Raw genomic sequence first — 21,809 nt, 5'->3', positions numbered from 1 at the left:
AACCCCGCCGGATCCGACCGCCACTTTCAAAACCCCCCACCGCTCTAGAACCGCGGGAGCTTCCGTCCCTGAGTAGAATTCGAGGGTATAAAGAAGAGGAAGGGGAAAAAATCTTGTACCAGCCCAGGGGTGACGAAGCCCCCGGCCTGAGAAAGAAGGAAGGAGGAGTGGGGGAGGTGAACAGTCTCGTTGCTGCCTCTGTGTACGCTGAGGGGGGAGGTAAGTTATAAAATGGCGGAGGCGAAGCTTCTAGAAGTTTGGAGGGGCACCCGGAGGGCGCGGGGCCCACCGTAAGGTGTGTGTGGTTGAAACAGGGCGAGAGAGGAGTTGGGAGGGAAAGAGGTTGGGCACTCTACTGCCATTTAATTTCCCCTCTGCTTCCTTTGCCCCCATGGGGGGCAGCCGTGGAGCGGGTGGTTGAGTCCAGGCGGACAGAATCTTCCTCGCCCCCGCAGCACCCCCGGCCCTCTTTTCTCCCTGCTCTCCCCAAGTCGCTGGTCCAACACTTCAAGGAACTTCCAGTCCCCCTTCCTGCCTACCTCCTACTCCTAGAGTGGCTTTCTACCGTAGGACTCTCCTTTTCGACTACCGTCGCTGAAGATTTTCTCTTCCTTCCCTCGCCCAACTCTCCCTCGGGGCCTCTACGGAGACCCCCCCCCCCCATGGGTGGCCCAAAATGGAGAACGCGGAGCAGCGCAAGATGGAGGCTCCGCTTCTCTGTGTAGCATTAGATTTAGGTTCCTTTTCTCCGGCAGGCTCTTAAGCCAGGAGAGCCCAAACTGGAGGTGGGGTGGGGTGCGAGCCGTAGTCGGGGGAGGAAAGCCAGGGAGGCTGTGGTTGGGGTGGTGGAGCGCGCGGTATCGTGGTGAGGGGAAGGAAGAGAGCAAAATGGTGGTGCTGGGAACCTAGGGGGGAGGGGAGAAAGAGGCGGCTCAGTTGTGTATATTTGGGCCTCGGACCGAGGGAGGCGAGGGAAAATCTACTCTGATCACACCCCTCCCTCGTGCCCCCTCCCTTCTCCGTTCCCCTCCTTCCTTCCCTCCCTCCCTCCCCTCCCTCTCTTCCTCCCTTCCTAGAGAGGGAACAACATTCATGTGACGGGCCCCTCGGCTTCTCCCCCGCCCCATCATCTCCAGCGCGTGGTGGGGGAACTGCTTGGGAAAGCGATTGGCATCGATCTCTCCATCCCTTCCGAGGCCCGACTTCGGTCAGTTTTCTTCGGGCAAAAATTTTATAAATAGGTTGGGGTCTGGCGGTGTTGGCCCCCGCGCCAGACCTTGCCCCGATGGGGGCCCTGCCTGCCTGCCTGGCATGGGCGGAGGGGGGAAGGGCGGGAGTGGAAGGCTGTTTGTTGGGGGGTTTTGGCGCCACTTTTGTTTTAGTTTTAGTGCTGCTTTTCATTCCCACCCCCACCCGCACTGTCTTTCTCAAGGCACGAACTGAGCTGATCTTTGCCCCAGGTAGGCAGTCTCTGCTTTTTCCCTCCACACTTTTATTCTTGGTTGGGGTCCACTTTCTTTTTTCTCTGATCACGTATCCGGAGATATGTGGCCGGCGATTTGGGGACGAAAAGGGTCGGATGGGCCATGGGAGAGAGAAGGTGTGGGAAACAGCATCAAGTAGTTCCGCAAAACTTTGAGCCCCGTTCCCATTTTCTTCTGGCCTAGAATCGTAAACGTATTGTTGATTTCGGCCTTTTTTTCTGCTTCCGTCGCGAGAATGTCTTGTTTTGCCTTTAGTTTTGTATAAACCGCTGTACTTTCGACGTTTAGTTTCCGCTCCCCCTGGTGTATATGTCATTTTATTTTTAATCCTTAACTGTAATGGGTTACCGTGTGATTTTTTTCGTGCTTCAGTGTTCGGCTTTAATTTTTAATATTGCATTAGTAGTTTCATCCGGTTTGTGATACTTTCTCCTCCGTGGCCTAGAATGTTTTTTATGCTGTTGCCTACCACCACCCCCTTCTCTCTCCCTCCTTTCTCTAGGATGTAGTTTTTAAATTGAGGGTCAAGGTAAATTGGGAGTAAATGGTTATTTACAGTTTACATGATTTATCTATTAGAAACTTTTCATCTGTAGGGTTAGGCTTAAGGAAACGAGAAGCTTGTGTTGGTTTGCAATGGTTCCTTAAAATGCGCGGGCCGCCTCCCCCCGCCCCCCCGCCCCTCCGTAAAGCCCCATTTTCCCTTCACACTGGAGTGTAAATTCCATACCCCTTTTCTCCCACGGACCGCCGTATTTCACAGCAGCCACACCCTGTATTTGTCTCTGTGGATTGGACTCATTATCAGCTTAATTTACTGACTCTTAAACCACCATGATGAGACTTGCTTAAGCACGAAGCTTCTTTTCCTGTTTAGTCCTAGTGGTTAGTGTCGAAAGAGGAATAATCGAGGTTTCTTGATGAAAACTGGTGCGGTCCAACCTCTGCCTTTTTTTCTGTTGTCTTTTTTCCTACTCCGGGCTGTTGGCGGTGTCAGCACCGCTGCTGGGGGCGGGGGTGGAGGGGAGAGAGTCGGGTTACCGAAGTGCGTCATTCCTGGCTCTAGCAGGGCCTGCTCGGGAGCTGCTGGTGTTTGTTACTGTCCTCGCAGCACTTTCCTGCCAACCTTCTCTCTCTGCGTATTGGTTAGGAGCAAAAGCAGGAGGCGGTCTCCTAATTCTGTCTGTAGCCTAGCGCGTTGCGTTTAAGGGTATATGTGAACTTATTAAAAAAAAAAATGCCCTGGAAAGTGGATACATTTCTGCTTAATGGTATGAAATTCAGGTAGTTTATATTTTCCAATGAACAGTGGGGTTAATTTTAAACATTTTAAGCCACTTACATTAAAATGCCTCGTTTTCTTTCTACATTGATATCAATCTATAATTAGGGATCAGAAGGACCAGTTAAGGCATAAGTGTTCAGCGGTTTTTCAAGTAGTTGGATTGTAATTTTATGACACATTATGTTAAATAGTCTGGTTTTTTTCGTTTTGAGCTAAGGTGCAACGTGAATGCAGGCTAATTGCAGATGTTTAAGTTCATTTAATTTTTAAATATGTCCTTTGGGTTTTTATGAACTTCATTAAAATTCTTGAAAATGGTTCTTTGTTTTTAACTGAAATCTTAAATTTATCACCTGCCAAGGAGTCGTTGGGTTCTTCTTAACTTGCTAGTCTGATACTTTTGCTATGTTTGGGTTGTTCTCAGTGTACTTACTGAGCAGTGTCTTTCTTTTAATTCTTTTTGAAGATAATAATGGGAGGGAGTGAGAAGGAGGTAGAGATTATTGTAGCTGGATGAGTATAGGAGACCTCATTGTTGCTATCATTCCCTCTACTTTTGTGTGTGCTAAAATTTCCAACAAAGAAAAAATTTTGAAGAAAAATTTCCAAATTGTCTTGAAATCTTGGTGTAAAGACTTAAGTTTATATTTCAAAATTATTTGCATGGGAAACTAAGCCTTGTGTATAATTACACAATGCCTGGCATACAAACTTTCAGAAAAAGACATTAAACTGAATCAGTATAGAACAAGCAACATAAATGCTTATAAATTGTTTGAACTTTAAGTGTTCGTAACTTAGTCTGAATGTGCTCTATTTCTAGTTTCCTTTTTAATTTTTTGAAAATAGGAAAATTCCATTTGCAAATTTTGTAAATTCTGCTTGGTGTCTATTTCATCAAGTTGGAGTTACAGTGAGATAGTATGAAAGGGATTTGCTATTAATAGGAGGGGCTTTGACAGTTGGAGTAAATATCAGTGGAAAGGATTGGGGTGCCGTAGGGAGCATTCCTGGTAGGAAGATCGAGGTAGCTGAATTCACTTTTTAAAATTTTTTTTTAAAGATGACCGGTAAGGGGATCTTAACACTTGACTTGGTGTTGTCAGCACCACGCTCAGCCAGTGAGCTAACCGGCCATCCCTATATGGGATCCGAACCCGTGGCCTTGGTGTTATCAGCACCGCACTCTCCCGAGTGAGCCACGGGCTGGTCCTGAATTCACTTTTAATATTAGGTGTTTAATAACTGGGTAGAGAAGCAGACTGGAAAAGAAATGTGCTTATTAGCCATTCCTTCCCACTGTGAAATAACTACAGTATTCTAAGGTATCAGAGACTGGCAGGGAGGGTGGAGTGGGTTCTTTTTACTAACTGATATGAAAAGGAGTGTTTATGTTAAAAATGATTTAAATCAACCCATCAACCCCTCCCCCCACCACCTTTTTAATGATCTGGTGCCATAACTAGTTAAAAGTTGATAAATAAAATATTTTAATATTTTCTGTTAAGAGCATTCTGACCATTACCCATCAGCAGTAAAAGTGCATTGCAAATAACACCCTTGGTCTCCTTAGTGTATTTGTTAATTGCTCCTAAATTCTTTTCAGGTAAGTGCTTGATTTCCTGGGATTTTGTATTGTTCAGTGTTAGGTTTATTTTTTTTCCTCTGTGAGGTGCATTTTTGAATATATGTCAAAATTATGAAGGGAACCTAAAATAATAGCTATTTAATTTTTATGTTTGGTAAAGTGTGTTCCCTAATTGATGTTATAGCAAAATCCCACCCCAGTCTGGGACCAGACATTTATATTTCATATTCAACATTTTAGCTTTAGAAGAATGTTAAGGGAAGACATTACATATTTCAAATTTTTATTCATGTGCAAATATTCTTAAGTAGATGATGAGGACTGTGGAGTCAGATTTATTGTGATGAGGCAATTGCTAAACTGCTGAACCAACAGATTATGAGTTTGGTAACTTTTAAGATTGTTTAGTTAGGATTTTTTAAAGCCCAAACACTTAAGTAAGATTTTAATGAAATTCAGTTCTTTGTTTCTTTTTCATTTTTCTGAACTTACTGACTTCTGTGGTCATCTGAGGACCTATGAATTAAAGTGGGTGGGGTGGGGTTGGGGGACAGGCTCAAGCTCAGATCTATTCCTTTGGGAATATAGGGTTTGATGAAAAAATATGTTGTGGGTAGCTTAGTAGTGTTTAATATTCTGCATGTTTAACTGATGCCACCCACAGCCCTGTGTGGGAAGGTAGTAAACAGTGAATAGCGTATTCTTTTTGCTTTGGATTCTTTATAATTGATGGAAGACTTCAGTTTTTGGTGCTGCATATTAACTTTTGAACTTAATCTACATTAAATTAAAATTTACAGTTTACTGTACAGTGGAACACTATTTTGAGAGTTGTGGAGAACAGCAAAGGAAAGGGATAGTGCATTTAGCTATGGGCATCAGCATGTACTGAAATGTGATTAATTGTTAGAGAGTCTAGAAGGAACTTTATAAAAGAAACAGGCTGTCTTAAAAGTTCTTTACATTTTTTTGGTAGTTTTGTACATTTGGTATATATTTTTAGGACTTTTAATTTGTGGTTCAGTACTGTTCATGTATAATAAATAATTCTTTATATCTCTGGCTATCATAAATGGTGGTTCTTGCATGTTCTGTTTGGCAAAGATACGTGAGAAAACAAAATTGTCGGTTTGATTTTTCAGTATCCTGAGTTGCCTGCTTTGCATTTAATTTAACCAAATTTTATATTTCTTCTGTGTAATTGGTATTGCTTGGTGTAGTCTAACTTTTGAGTATGTGCGCTTAAAAAAACAGCTACATATTTTTTGCAGCTATCGTAATCTACTTGAATTAGTTTTTTTTTTTTTCCTTCTTGTTCTTTTGATGGCTGGCCAGTAAGGGGATTCGAAACCTTGACCTTGGTGTTATCAGCATCATGCTGTAACCAAGTGAGCTAACTGGCTGGTCCCGGGCTGAATTGTGTTTTTAATGTGTGCTTGCTATAGTTCTTTGATACTAACCAGTAGACACCAGTAAATCTTTATATATGGTTAGGATAAATCAAGAGATTATTGAAATTGTTTTACACTCCTCCCCCCAGAGCAAAAGAGGATGAATAATGTCCGTGGTCTGTTCTTTTTTATTTTAATTGGAAAATACATGACTAGGCTTGATGAGACAAATTAGGGGTATTTCTATAAACTCTGGCTAACTTAATGTACATCTCAAAGGTGAAATTTTTTTATAAGAAATAAGTTTAAGTTCTATTGGACATTGGGGGTGGAGTAAGTCCTTCTTAAATTTTTGTAAGAATAACATTTGTTGTCATAGGGTTTGACCTGAGACTTTTTGAAACTTGAGGTATATTAAGAAACTTAATGTAACTGCCATTTGAATTTCTTTTGAATGCCACGAACTGTGTTTTAACATGTATTGTTTAATGGTGTCAGCCACCTTACAAGATAGGTGGTCTGGGCCTGGCGGGTTAGCTCAGTTGGTTAGAGTAACACCGAGGTCAAGAGTTTGTATGCCCATACCGGCCAGCTGCCAAAAAAAACCCAAAAACCAAAACCAAAAGAAGATAGGTGGTCTTTATCGTTTTACGGATGGGGAAATTGAGGCTCTCAGAGTAAATGGCTTGTTGCAAGTCAGATGATAATAAAGATGGTGTTGGATTCACACTCCTATTAGCTTGGCTGAAAACCTTTGAGCTTTTTTGTTAAACTTGAAGTTGTTTCTCTTACCTGGTTTAGGTCTTGGGCTGTCTGTCATCAAAAAGCATGCATCATTATTTTAATTTCACAAAATTAAGATTTTTTTTTCACGTAGATGCAGATTTTAACACAGGGTCAGGTGAATTGCTGTCAGATAAAAGGTCTATATTTATGCTAATAGTCAAAATAGTTGAAATAAATCTGAGCTTTGGTTTTGTTTGAGTATGCTCATTAAAATTTGTGGAATAGTATGTTTAATCGTATTCTTGGTTTTTTGGGGGGTGGTCATACTATGGTATATAGAATTGTTTCATGGATTTTTTTTCCTTTATGTTGTTTATGCCCTATCCAAAATGGAGGTTAAATGTGTCTGAGAATAGATCTCCAGTCCTTTAGCTTGTTTATTGAGTGCTTAGATTTTAAATAAAAGGTTAGGCTTACCTTTCAGTATTTCACTGCTTAAGTCCTGTAGGCAAATTTTTTCTGTTATTTAATGGTACCTTAAATTTCTCTTTCCTTCTATTCATATCTTTTCTCTTTGCTTATACTTTCTATTTTAGTTAGTCTTTAACTTCACTAAATTTTCTGGTTCTTATTTTTATTAGGTGATAAATAGTTACTATCAGGACCCTGGATTATTAGGTTCATTAGTGATCAGTATCTTGGTCTGTTTTCTTCTTTCCTGCTTTTCGTAATGTATAACTAGAGTTTTTATTATCTAAAGGAATGCTAGATGTTGGATTTCTGACCTAAGATAAATTAGTGGAGACAAGGTGAAGTTGACTATGTATTAGTGTCTTTAATCGTCATGAGTCAAATTTATATATTTTATGTTGCTCATTCCCTTAAATTTCATCCTGTAGGAAATAAATTTTCCAAGTGATGAACAGCAATCTTCTACCCATACTGTTTGTTCAATATTGTCTTTTCATCCGTATTTTCTCCTTTGTATTCCAAGAATACCAATAACTGGTATTCCATGACAGAATTATGCCTCAAGGCATCCATTGTATGTAATGAATTAGTTTCTCTCCTGCGCATCTGGAAAGGTATTCTTGGGAGAATTCAGGAAATAGTCACTCAAATCATTTTCTTTTTTGGCGGCTGGCTGGTATGGGGATCTGAACTCATGACCTTGGTGTTATAACCAACTCAGCTTAACTGCTCAAATCATTTTCTGAATTCTATAGTTAACATGAGAAACCCTGGTCAAGAAAGGCTGCTAGAATAGAAAAGGACTTGATTTGGCCCTAAGCAAAGTTTTACTTTTCACTGTCACTTTCCTGCTGGTTAATATAGCCTCTATTAGGATTTATGTATGATAAAATGTGAATGCAATTGATATTGCCATCTCTGAGGGATAAATTGGTTAGTGTTGATTTCAAGCAGTTAGTGCTCCTTAGTTGTTTTAAATAATTGAATGTAGGAAGTTAAATGCATCATATTATTTGTAAAAAATGAATATTGTAGGAGCACTGTTCGTTATGTAATTCTAAACCTTTTATAAAAAGTCATTGACAGTGACTAACTTTAACAATAGCTAATACTAACTGAACTCTTAGTATATGCCAGACATTCTTACAGATGCTTTACATGTATTGACTTACTTAATCTTCATAACCTTATGAGGTAGAGAGACCATATGATTTATTAAAAGCCAGGATACTTTTTTTTAATTAAAAAAATTATTTTTATATTTATTTTTTAATTGACCTGTCCAGGATACTTTTGAGAATGAAAGGATGCACTAACTGGATGGCATGCTGGGATAATAGCATAAACTAGGACTGTTCCAGGGGAAACTAAGATGTATGATGACCCTATTTAATACCCCCTTTTTCAGAAGAGGAAACCAAAGAGGGAGGCCAAGTAACTTGGCCAGTTATTAAGTGTTAGGAAGGGATTCGAAACCCCTACAGAGATTTCTGTGGGCATGAGAGTGATTTAAATTACTTTAAATTGGCATATTCTGAGAGTTTGTTTATTTTAACTCTTTTGGGAGAAATTTTATTGGTACGGGGTCAGTAGTAAGAGACAAGATACAGTGGTTTTTAAAACCCAGGAGAATTTTCAGTTGGCCTTTTTCAAGTGACGTTAGATTGGTGTGATTATATGTCTTAATGTGAAAAAGCAACACTGAGGTCCACCTAAGTTTAAAAAAACCCAAAAAACCACAAAAAACAAACCAAACAAATAAAATAACCCAAAACTCCAAGATAACATTTGAGTTTATTTTCCTTACATAATATTCATGCTCCCTTTACCATTTTCTTAGGAGGAAATGTGGATTGTATGATACTTCATGGGGTTTCTTCTGTGGAAAATTTCTTCTCAGAAGAGCTGAAAGAAGAGAAATAATTTTGTGACTGGGGAAAAGTGGTATTAGGGAAGAAAGAGAAAGGTCTAGTTTAGAGACTGAAGTAAAACTGATTCTGTAACATAATTTGAGAGCTTTAAGTCTGGTAGAGATATGTCATTTCTTAAAATTAATGGTCCTCTCTTATTTATGGTGACTTTTATAGTTACTTTTATTTCTGGTCTGTTTATGTTTTTGGTTTCCCCACCCACTCCCTCCAAAATTACTGAAGATGAATTCAAACACAGAGAAAGGATTTTGGCACAATTGTGGATCCTACTATATTGTAAACTAAGATCTTTTTTTGTTTTGTTTTTTCCTTTGAGTGGGGTTGAGTGATAGAGATATCTTAAGAGGATTTCCAGTTTTGTGTTCATTCTTGGTTGTTTTAATATTTCATTGAGTAATTTGTTTTTTCTCCCAGCTAGTCTACTTTTGGCGGTTTCGTTGGTGTCACTATCTTATAAACATGACTGTTACATCGTTAAGTAGGTCCGTTCAATTTTTTAGAAGTCTTTTATTTAGTTCATTAAAACTATCATGAGGAGAAGATAGAGCTTGATGGGGGACTGCATTTCTGACAAGATGAAGGAATTTGTGGACTGAATAGTCACTGTGGTAGACAAAAGATTATTTTGAGGGAATTTTGATTTATTATATGAAATTAATACAGTTGAATTGAAAAAAAACTGTATTGGCTGGTTTTTAAGATGGGGTACATGGATGGGATGGAGGTTCTTGAACACACTGAAATTATGTACGAAATGCATATGTGCATTTCATCAGGTTCTCAAGGGCTCATTGTTAAACCAGTTGGTTCCTAAAGTGCCTACTAGAGAAGGGATAAGTGAATGGTAAACTAGATTACATAATCTCTGCCCTGAGGGAATATAATTGGACTTTATTACCACAAAAGGGTTAAAAATACCTATTTAAAAAAAAATTATGTACTGGGATTACTCTCTATTAAAGAATATTAGGCTAAAACCAGTAGCCATCAATGCAGTTTTGACACAGTGTCCTTAATTTGAGATTAGTGAAAAATAAGGACTGCTCTGAAAAACTTTAGGGGAAAAACAACAACTGAGAACTTTAATGTAGCCTTGGAATGCTTCAGTCTTTGGTGGTTGTTAATAAACTAAGTTAAAGGAGCCCATGATCATCCCATATAACCAGTTACTTTTATCCAAAGGTTGAGACCTTCTAAATGGTATTATGGTTCTGTGTAAAAGCAAGAGGCAATCAACAGTCTCTTTATGTGGGACTCTCTTGTGTGCCTTTATTTCAAGTTCTACACATGTGATTTTAAAAGGAAGTTTAAGTTTATACATGCTTGTGTTTTAATTTTGACCTTGGATTCTTTGTTGGAGTGTTAGCTTGAAATTTCTTGTTAGGAGTATATGATACTCATTAAATTCTTTCTCTCTCCCTTTTATATATACACACATATACGTGTGTGTGTATGTATGTGTGTATATATATATATATATATATATATATATATATATATGAAATGATTGAGGTTTGGTATATTTGAAGTATTTCCATTTCAAGATTAGGGTGTATGATACCCTCTTTTCTTAGCTTTCTAGGCTTTTTATTTTTTCAGAAGCAAGGAGAATTTTTTCCACTCCACCAGTGTGTCTACTGCCTTGTACTTAATTTGCAAACTTTATGGTGACTAGAATGTTATTACAAAGAACATGTTTAATAGTCTCTTACTAAAAAAAAGGCATTTTTTGTGGTCTAAAGAAATAGTATTAAAAGATAGTTAGGAACATGAATCTTTGAGACTTTCTCTTCTACACTAAAGAAGGAGAGAAAATGTAGGAAATATTAGCAAAGCCATAGTATTTTTCTTTTGGGATATGTGTCTCCTGTTTCCACCATTCATTCAGGCCAAAAGCCATTCCTCAAACTTTACTCCTGGCAGGAAAATTGAGGAAGTGGTAGTAGCCATGGCTGGCGGGGAAGCAGAAGCATGAAGGTATGTTTTTGAAAAGGAAGCTTGTCAATGACAAATGGATTTTTCCAGTTCAGTTTGTATGTACTTTTTTGAGTTTCGATGAAATATCAATGCATAAAGTGCTACTATTCATTGAGGAATATTCAGTAGTTGCATTCATATGTGGGTGTTCTAAGTATACTTGAAAAATTTCAGAGGGATTATTTGGACAATATGGGATTTTATTAGAAAAGTTCCTTTAATAGGGAATTAGTTTCTAATATTTTGAAGTTAGACTGAAGCAGTTATCCAAGTGGTTGCAGAAAAATAGCAAACCTAACTTGAGAGGTAATTGTGTGTGTGTAGTGTTTCAATGCACAATATCAGTGAATATCCTAATTTATTTTCTATAACTAGATTGTTAAATTTTTCAGTCTAGGAACTGTGTTTTTATCTGATTTTTGAATCCTTGTCTCATTGTGCAGTGTCTATATTATACAAGTTCTCAAATGGTAATTGAATTAAGACCTTAGGTTTTCTAGAAATGTAATCCTGCATTATAATTGCATTATTAGTATTCATATTCAAGAGCTGTATGTTGGAAGAGAAGTAGTTTCCTCTAGTTGGCTTTTCATTAATGATAAAGTTTGTATCAACAGGATACCATTTACAGCATCTACTTACTATATGGCAAGTTGTACTAGGCTCCCTAACATTTAATTTTTTGCTTCTTACAAGAACCCTGTGAAGTAGTTGATCGTATTTTCATTTACGGAGGATCAGAATGGTTAAGTGACTTGCCCATGATCACTCAGCTAATTAGTGGCAGACCTTACATTTTTTTTGCTTAATTGATGGCTGGCTGGTAATAGAGCTTACATTTGAATCCAATTCTGCCTATTTCTAGAACACTTATTTACATGGTGATACATTAACTCCCAGTGGGATGTTTTATAGATTTCATATTGATACCTTATTTGGGAAAAGAGAATAAAAGGAGACAAGAATCCTTTTATAAGGTAGAGGATAAGGCAGGAGGAAATTAAACTCCTCAAAGTAGTCAGAAAACTTCTAGGGATTAGGTAGGAGAGAAGCTTATTTTCTGCTGAGAGCTGATGGAGGATAAGTTATTCTCAGTCTGAAATTGTAGATGGTGTGTTTCATATTTTGTAATAAACATCAAGACATTAAGTAATACCTAGCAAAAGATTGGGTGGAGGGGAGATGATAAAGTTTGTCATGCTGTACTGTTTTAATTCTTGGTAAAGTGGCATCTGAATTAATTTTAAGGAATTAGCCTTTTTTTTTTTTAAAGATGACTGGTAAGGGGATCTTAACCCTTGACTTGGTGTTGTCAGCACCACGCTCACCCAGTGAGCAAACCGGCCATCCCTATATGGGATCCGAACCCGTGGCCTTGGTGTTATCAGCACCGCACTCTCCCGAGCGAGCCACGGGCCGGCCCAGGAATTAACCTTTTTGTAAAATAAACTTTGGAACCAATGTTATTCAAAGCATTGTTGGCATGTGTCTCACTGTTTTTTTTTAAAAAAAAGATGACCGGTAAGGGGATCTTAACCCTTGACTTGGTGTTGTCAGCACCACGCTCACCCAGTGAGCAAACCGGCCATCCCTATATGGGATCCGAACCCGTGGCCTTGGTGTTATCAGCACCGCACTCTCCCGAGCGAGCCACGGGCCGGCCCAGGAATTAACCTTTTTGTAAAATAAACTTTGGAACCAATGTTATTCAAAGCATTGTTGGCATGTGTCTCACTGGCTCAAAGGTAGTGTTCCTACTAAAGGACAGTAATTCTTATAGGAGCAATCTGTTCAGGTAAATTGGTTTAAATCAGGCAATATTATGATGCCAGTTGTGTTGTTTTTTCATTTTTTCCTAGCTTCCCTTTTCTGTTGCTTTTCCACCTCCAGTATCTGCAGTTTCTTTCTTTCTTTTTTTTTTTTTTTTTGTTTTTTTCGTGACCGGTAAGGGGATCGCAACCCTTGGTGTGGTGTCGCCCACACTGTGCTCAGCCAGTGAGCGCACCAGCCATTCCTATATAGGATCCGAACCCGTGGCGGGAGCGCCGCTGCGCACTGCACTCTCCCGAGTGCGCCACGGGCTCAGCCGGAGTATCTGCAGTTTCTAAAGTTTTCCATAGAAAGTCGAAACTTTTGAAGGTGGTTTTCTTATTTTACTTTTATGCTATTATTATTAACAGTAGATATGCTATACACTGAATAGAAGTGATTTCAAAAATTAACCCATTTAGTCCTCCTAACAACCCAGTGAGGTAGTTACTATTATTTCTTGTTTATTAGCAAGGAAATGGAGGTGCAGAGAACTTAAACTTGCCCAAGGACACATACCTAGGAAGTGGTAGAACCTTGACATGAAACCCAGGCAGTCTGGCTACTGAGTCCATGTTCTTTATTTCCTTCCTTCCTTCCATCTCCCTCCCTCCCTCCCCTCCCCTCCCCTTCCCTTCCTTTCCTTCCTCACCTTCCTTCCTCCCATTCCTTTCTTCTATTTCTTTCTTCCTTCTGGCCGGTACAGGGATCAAACCCTAGATCTTGGTGTTATCAACACCACACTCTAACCAACTGAGCTAACTGGCCAGCCCCCATGTTCTTTACACTACACTACCATACTGCTGATTAGTAGACGTTCAGCACTAATGTGAATGGTTTTCTCATCCTGGCAATGTATTTTAAGTCCTCTGTTTAATTATGCAGTATGTTTGTGCATCCTTATAGGAATTTTAGGGGTTAGAGGGTTGGGCAAATCTCTGATCCTCAGGTTCCCCAGCTGTAAAATAGGTATAATCCCATCTGTTTTATAGGTTCTTGTAGAGATTAGCTAGCAGTACTTTCTCTGTTTTCTGTGTGTCAGGCAATATGCTGAGGGTTTTGCTGGCATGGTAGGTCCCCAGATAAATGTAACAGTATTCCCATTTGTTGATTACATTCCATGTGTTAGATACTCGATGTAATATACTCGTACTGCCTTTAATTCTTACATGGTAGGGACTATTGTACATGTACCCATTTTACAAATGAGAAAGCTGAACCTAAAGAAATTAAGTGATTTGCCCAAATAGGTTCCCTCCTTGTGGTCTTTGTATATGCTGGTTCTTCTGCCTGGCTTGGTTCCTCATTTCTTCAGGATATTTTGCTCAGATATTACCTTTTCAGTGAAATATTCTTTGGCTGTCACATATAAAATAATACCATTTATTCCCAGCCCTCCCTTTTCCTCCTTACTCTGCTTTATTTCTCTCTTTAGCTCATTACCATCAAACGTACATTTACCTAGTTTGTCTCTTTCCCCACACTTGAATGTAAACTCAGTGAGGACAAGGATATTTGTCAGCCTTGTTTATTGCCTTAACCCCAGCACCAAGAACATAGTGCTTGGAACATAGTAGGTGTTGAATATTTGTTGAGCAAATGCATTATGTGGTATCCTGAGACACACTCTAGGCTTATTTGCAAGCTGATCCTGAAGTAAACTGATTTAATCTTTAACAGAGCAAGATGGGCATTCCCTGGAACAGAAAAATTCTGATGCAGGTGCTTGGGTCTGTTGCAGGGTGGGTGTGGGGAGGCAGTTGAATCTCTTGTAGTTTATTTAGAGGCCTATCCTCATGAATTGCCTTGGATTCCAGGAGGAATATATACCCTCAGCTCAGCTTCTAGGTTCTGTGGAGCCTCTTATCCCTTAGTATACAGCTCTGCCTTAAAGCTTGTTCTTCTTACTCTCTTAACTTTGAAACCTTCATTTTACCTAAAGATTCTTTGACCGTTTATAGTGTTTGTGATGTGCACAGTGTGGAACTACATGTGAAGCAGGGGGTTGGCTTTAAACCAGAGGATTCCTAGTTTTACCATTTATAATTTAGTAGGTGGTAACATACACAACATATATACGTGCATTTCTGGATACATACATATGTGTATATGTTAAAAAATGCAATGTATTAAAGCCTTCAATAATTATGTTTTAGTAAATATTTTTATAGCACATAGTCTTTTTTGATGTCTTGGAATGTATAACCTTTTCTTTGTTTCTGCTTCTCAAAACATTTCTTGCAATAATGTATGTAGTTGGAACACAGTAGGAATAATGTATTGTACTCTTGCATCCAAATGGTAGCTGATTTTGGAGAGAAAGAGAAGTTGGATTTTAGGTACTTCAACCTTATACCAGTATTACGCAATTATATGATTCAGCAGAGATAAGAGCAGGAGGTGTATATTGGGGATCACTGTGCATAGAGTGCATTGGCTTTTAGAAGGGAAAACTTTTGCACTGACCAGCAGCCAAAAAAAAAAAAAAAGGAGAGAACTTATAATTAAAAGGTCAGGGGTGAAAACCTCATTGTTAACCAGGCAAGAGGAAAAAGTAGGACCATTGATAGAGTGAATGGTCAGGAAGGTGGGAGAAAATCTAGGATAATGTGGCATATAGTCCATAAGCATCTCAAATTTGAAAAGAATCCAGATGGCATGTTCTTTTTTTTTTTTATTTTTTTTATTTAAAGATGACCGGTAAGGGGATCTTAACCCTTGACTTGGTGTTGTCAGCACCATGCTCAGCCAGTGAACAAACCGGCCATCCCTATATGGGATCTGAACCCGGGGCCTTGGTGTAATCAGCACCACATTCTCCCGAGTGAGCCACGGGCCGGCCCTGGATGGCATGTTCTTCCATCTGGGATATGCTTTTAAATTGTATACAGTATAAAAACTGTTCTTTCAATTATGTCATGTTAAAATTATCTTTAATTGTTGATGTAATCAACAATTATCCTTATGTAGATTGTTTTCTTTGTGGCATTTCATGGGAGTTGGGTTCTTCTCCCATACTGGGTTCCAGATTACCAAACGAAGAATAGGATTAAGGTGGGAAGTGGTCAGGGAGAGGAAGGGAGGGCATATCTGGCTTATTGCATTCTAAAAAGTCAAATAAAATTTTATTGGAATTATTTTGTTTGAAACACTTATATTAGCATATACAATCAAAGAATTGATTATACTTAAATATGTGAGTGGTATTAGTATAATGTAATGCTGTAATTTGATGATCTCTTCAAAATAGCTCTGAAAAATATGATTGGACTTAACTAGAGACTTTTGAAAAAGAAAACCTTTTTTCCTTTTTCTCTCAGTGCTTCCATGTGAAATAAATGTATAGGCAACCACTTTAGTTTTCTTCAGGTTTTGTGGAAAAGCTCCCTTGGGTATAAATAATACTGGAGATGAGTATCTTATAAAATCTTTTCATTTTTCTGCTTCTGGAGATAATATTTCAAAGATAAATTATTGTTATCAGTATGAAAAACCACTCATAATTCCACTACTTTGTTTCAAAAATATTTATCTTTTTATTTTGGTATAATATATGTAAAATTGACTGTTTTAACCATTTTAAGTGTATAGTTCAGTGACATTAGATACATTCACATTGTTGTGTAACCTTTATTACCATCCATCTCCAGAACTTTTTTTATCATCTTGTAATGAAACTGTATGCCTAAAACAATAACTACCTATTCCCCACATCCTGGCTTTGCCTACCCCCCAACCCCCACACTGTTCTACTTTCTATCTTTGTATTTGACCATTTTAGGTTCCTTGTATAAATAGAATCATGCAATATTTGCTTTTTTGTGTATGGCTGTTTCACTTAGCATAATGTCTTCCAGGTTCATCCATGTTGTAGTGTGTGTTAGAATTTTATTCCTTTTTAAGGCTGGATGATATTTTATTGTATTTATGTACCACATTTTGTTTATCTGTTCATCAGTTGACGAATGCTTAGGTTACTTCTACCTTTTGGCTATTGTGAGTAATGCTGATGTGAATATTGGTGTACAAATAACTGAGTCTCTGCTTTTAATTCTTTTGTGTGTATACCCAGAAGTGGAATTGCTCCACAAATATTTGAGTAGTATATGGCAGGCACTCTCCTAAGCACTGCAGATGTAACAGTGAACAGAAGGGCCTGATTCCTGCCTTCATGGATTTATAGTGTACTAGGGAAAAAAATGTTAAATAAGCAATTAATATAATTAAGTATGTTAAATGTAACAAAAGGGGAGGTACAGAGTGCCATGTGTATGTTTTATACGGTTATAATAATGTACATATTGTTAAGTGAAAAGAGAATACAAAATATAAAATGCATCTCCATATTCCAGAATAATTCCTTGCAGCACCCCACTTCCCCAGACCCACCACATGGAAATCTCTTCTGCTTTTTTTTTTCACATTTAAAAATTTAATGCATCTGGAATTTATTTTTCAATATGACGTGAGGTAGGGCTACACAGACTTTTTTCTTTTTCTTTTTTTTTTTTTGCCATATCACAAACTACCTAATTATTTTCCTTGTACATTTGTCTTTCTGTCCTCTGTTTTATTTTTTTATTTTATTTTATTTTATTTTTTCCTTTTTTTTTGTCTTTTTTACTGACCGGTAACGGGATCGCAACCCTCGGTGCTGCGCCCGCACCGCGCTCAGCCAGTGAGCAGGAACTGGTCTCCACATGGGATCCGAACCCTCGGTGGGAGCGCCGCCGCGCTCCCAAGCGGCGCACTCTCCAGTGCGCCACCAGGCCGGCCCTGTCCTCTGTTTTAGATAGCACTACTTCTACAAGTAGCTTTGCATTTTTTCTGTCTGGTTATGTCCAGCAGTAGGATCATGCCATCAATCAGCATGAGCATTTTTAAAGCTCTTGGTAATTGAAGCTGTATTGTTTTCTAATAGGGTTGTACCCATTTTACAGTGCCACTAGTGCTATGACATGTGACATATATATATATAGTATGTGATATGATAGCCATTACATTATCCCTGCTTTGGAGATGTTATTTTAAACAATCTTTGCCAGTGAAAGCTCAGACTCCTTTAATTTGCGCTTCTTTGATTACTAGCTAGAATGAACATTTCCCTTTACTTTTCAGCAAAGTATCTTGAATGTGACAACACTTCAGTTTAACCTGAGGGGCTTTTAATTATGAGTAGACAGTAGTTTTCTGGTTAATTACTGGTGCTGGTGTTTTTTAGTATTAAGTAGATGTATCTAATTATTTTAAGTTGGGTTTGTGTACTATTTTGTAGTATCTGTTTACCTTATTTGTGGTTTTCCTAGTTCGTTTCAATTTACAAACAGCAGCTGCTTGGGGAACCTTCAATAATTTATTTATCCTCTTGTATAGCCCAGTAGTGCTAAGTTGCATTCAGTGGACAGCCAGGTTGTGGATGAGCTGAGTACAAGTGTTTTGTAAATAAAGTATGAGAGAATATTTTTAAGTGACACATAGTAATTGTATGTGTTTTGGAGTACAGTGTGATATTTTGATACATGTATACAATGTGTAATGATCAAATCAAGGTGATTAGTATGTCCATCACCTCAAGCAGTGTAATCTTTTAGCAGTGACACCTATAGCGAAAAGAAATTTTTATTAGTAATTCATCCTGTTTCTTCATAGTAATGATTATTTTTAGTCATAAGCAGGGTGAATAAAGTAAAATTGACTGTTTGGCACCATTCTTTTAAAAAATAATTATGTGATTATACTTATGGTTATGCCAGGTGGTAGTAGTCTTCATAGACTACTTCCAGTTAGGAAGTCCATAGACTTCCCCTTTTGGAGATCTGTCAGTACTAAGGCATTGCAAGACCTATGGAAAAATGTATCCTTCTTTATGAAATATGAGAATGTTCTGGACTAGCTAACTTTAGAGTGATTAATGAGACACTAACAACTTAGTGAAAAATTTTCCAGGTCTAGGAAGAGACGTTAGAGAGACAAGTGGAAATATCGAGTATTTAATTTTCAAACACCCTTGGAAATTAAGGCTTATTTTATTTAGGAAGATGAAAATGTATTATTTATAGCTTTGCTTAAAATGATCATGTATGTTACATTATATTTAAATAACACAATTAACTTGTTTTCTTTTTTTGGGCGGCTGGTGAGTATGGGGAATGGAACCCTTGACCTTGGTGTTATCAACACTACGCTTGTTTTATTTTCATGTTAGCATTTACTAGTGCTTGATATTTTCTTGTTTATTAGTGATCTCTCTCCCCCTCCACTAGAACTTAAACTCAATGGGAGCAGGAACTTTTCTGTTACCTTTTTGTCTCTAACAGTGCCTGGTATATAGCAGGTGCTCAAGAAATATTTGTTGAATGAATGAATTATTTAATCTAGTAATTTGCCTGGATACTGATTAAAATATTTAGAAATAAATTCATTCCTAGTCATCAATGTAACTAAACTTCTGAAATTTCTAACTTTTAGAAATGTCAGTTCCAGAAACAGGAAAAAGTTATGAGATCTGAGAGGATTGTCAGTATTACTATAGAATACAAGAAATTGGAGCTGAGGTTAAAAAAAAATACACAATCCACAGTTGATTAAATAAATATTTTTCTGTATTTAATAATGCCTGAATTCATTACCTGAACTATGACTATTAGCATAGGAGGGTACTTCAAAAATTTCATGGAAAGATTCACATTATCTTTTTTTTTGGCTGCTGGCCCATACAGGGATCTGAACCCTTGACCTTTCGTATTATCTTTTAATTCTGTTTTTCCGTGAACTTTTGGAAGTATCCTTATATTTTCTTGTGATCAGTTTTATCTTCACAAGTTAAGTTTAACTCTTAGGCATCTGATTTGGTATATTTCTAAATTTAGACATTTCTTTTGTGAGTTAAGATATCTGAAGTAGGCGAGAAAAGAGTAGAAATTACATTAGCTTTTTTTGCCACCATCTTGTAGGAATGGGGTAGGGGATGTATGTTACTTTGCACTGTATTCTTCAGTGTTGAAGGTATTACCTACTATCAAAATCTGAGTGTGCTGCTCATTATGCGTTTTAATAAAATGCAATTGTAATGATTCCACCATAGTTTTAGTGCACTGTAGGGTATACATAGCACTTTCACTCTGTCTTATAATAATAAATTTTTTAGAGAGGGAGGTCTTGTGGTATTCATGCTACTTTACACGTGAGGAACTTGACCCAAGGTCATACAATTAGAATTGATAAAATGAGCACTGGAACTTACATCCTGTGTTTTTCCTGGTTCTGGTTCTGTGTTTTTTTAGAACCATAACATTTTAGAGCAGGAAGAAGCCTTAAAAATTAGTACTCTAATTTCCTTTATTTATATATATGAGGGAAATAAATTAACATTGTAAAGCTAATATGACAGAACCAGGATTCCAACCCAGGTCTTCTCCTCAGATAGTCCTGTGTTCTTTCTCATCTTCCATGTCTTTGATCCTGGAGATGTGTGTGAATTGACTGGCCGATAACAAAGGTATTTGTGTTTCTTTAGTTTTCTGGCCTGTGTCTGTACTTGTTAATGATGAATAGCTTCCAAAAATATTTCACTATATTTTGAGGCAGCACTTGAGATAGTGGGAAGGACTTAAGCTTTAGAGCCAAGCAGATTCGAGTTAGAATCCTGTGACACCTCTCTTTATTAACTGTGTGACTCTGTGGAAATTACCTAACTTCTTTGTTTTCTCGTCTGTAAAATGGGTAGGATATCACTTACCTTGAGTGTATTAGGTTAAGTGTCTGACACACGGAATGTGCTTGGTAAAGTTAACATTATTTTACAAAATTTTTACTGATAAAATTCACTTCAATACAGTATAGAAAGGGACAACTAAGATGAAAACAAATTTGGGAAAGCATTTGTAGCAAATAGGTCAAAAGGTTTTATATACAGATTGATATGATCAATTATTATGATCTTAAATGTTAGTGAACATGAAGTTTTTAATACTATTACTACCATTTATTGAGTTTTACTTAGTGCCAGGTACTAAGGTAGGTGCTTGACATTTGTCGTTTTAAATCCTTAAAACAGTACTTTTGCAAAGAATAGGTGCAAATCTCTGCATTTTACCAATAGCGAGAAACTTAGACAGGTGCACCCTATCTCCAATCAAGAGCCCTAAAATAAATGTTTATTTACCTGGATATAATAATGAGAAAACAAGGAGACTTCAACATAAAATTTATACCCGGGCAGCAGTATTAGTTATTGTAATGAAGTATTGGCATAATATTAATATCTAACAAATAAGTAGATTATCACATCTGTGGATTTCATGAAACTATTAGAAGTTTTTATTATGAATATTACAGAAATGGTAGAAATGCATATAGGGTAAGTTGCACATTTTTATCTATTTTGTGGTTCTAGTTTTGAAAAATCTGCATAGAGGCATGCACACGTGTACATATGGATAAAGGCTGCGGGGGGGAAATGAAAATAGGTGATTTATTAGGGTATTGGAATGCTATGTGATCTGATTTTTTAAAAAATAATTTTGTGTAGTAAAAAGGGTTGAAAACCGGGGCTGGCACGTTAGCTCTGTTGGTTAGGGCGTGGTATTATAACACCAAGGTCAAGGGTTCAGATCCCTGTACCGGCCAGCCACATGCCCCCTACCCCCCAAAAAGAGGAAAACCAAGGTGATACGCTTCTATGTAATTTGCACTGAAGGACATGAGCATTAAAACATTCAGGGGTTTGACCTAGATGACATGGTCTAGCGTATTGTTTCCTATACTTTGGGGGGACTTTAGTAGCCTCAACTACTGGTGTTTTTAGTAAGTGAACTTTCAGTACACATAATCATTCAACCCATTGCATTTTACCATGGGATTTTTTTTTTTTCTTTTTTTTTTTTTCCTTTTTGTCTTTTTTCGTGACCGGCAACGGATCGCAACCCTCAGTGTCGCGCCCGCACCGGACCGAGACGGGCAACGGGATCGCAACCCTCGGCGTTGCTCCCGCATCTCACTCAGCCAGTGAGCGGCTGGTCCGTATGTGGGATCTGAACCCTCGGCGGGAGCGCCGCCGCGCTTCCCAAGCGGCGCACTGTAGCAGTGCGCCACCGGGCCGGCCCTGTTACCATGGGATTTTAATCTTATTATTTTATTCTTTTCTTC

General features: G+C 38.0%; 1 protein-coding gene across 2 annotated transcripts in view; it reads left to right on the top strand.

Annotated features, from left to right (window-relative positions):
* The first annotated feature begins 6 nt into the window (after positions 1 to 6).
* The window catches only part of STAG2 (stromal antigen 2), a 122,166-nt gene continuing 100,363 nt past the window's right edge, over positions 7 to 21,809 (top strand). For both annotated transcript variants that reach the window (XM_008564246.1, XM_008564238.1), the window contains exon 1: positions 7 to 219. The gene's annotated coding sequence lies outside the window, so the exon portion shown is untranslated. The remainder of the gene's footprint in view (positions 220 to 21,809) is intronic.

The sequence above is a fragment of the Galeopterus variegatus genome, unplaced genomic scaffold, assembly GCF_000696425.1.
Source record: "Galeopterus variegatus unplaced genomic scaffold, G_variegatus-3.0.2 Scaffold182, whole genome shotgun sequence".
Taxonomy (NCBI): domain Eukaryota; kingdom Metazoa; phylum Chordata; class Mammalia; order Dermoptera; family Cynocephalidae; genus Galeopterus; species Galeopterus variegatus.
The sequence above is the reverse complement of the archived record's forward strand: the minus strand, read 5'-3'. Positions and strand labels throughout refer to the sequence as shown.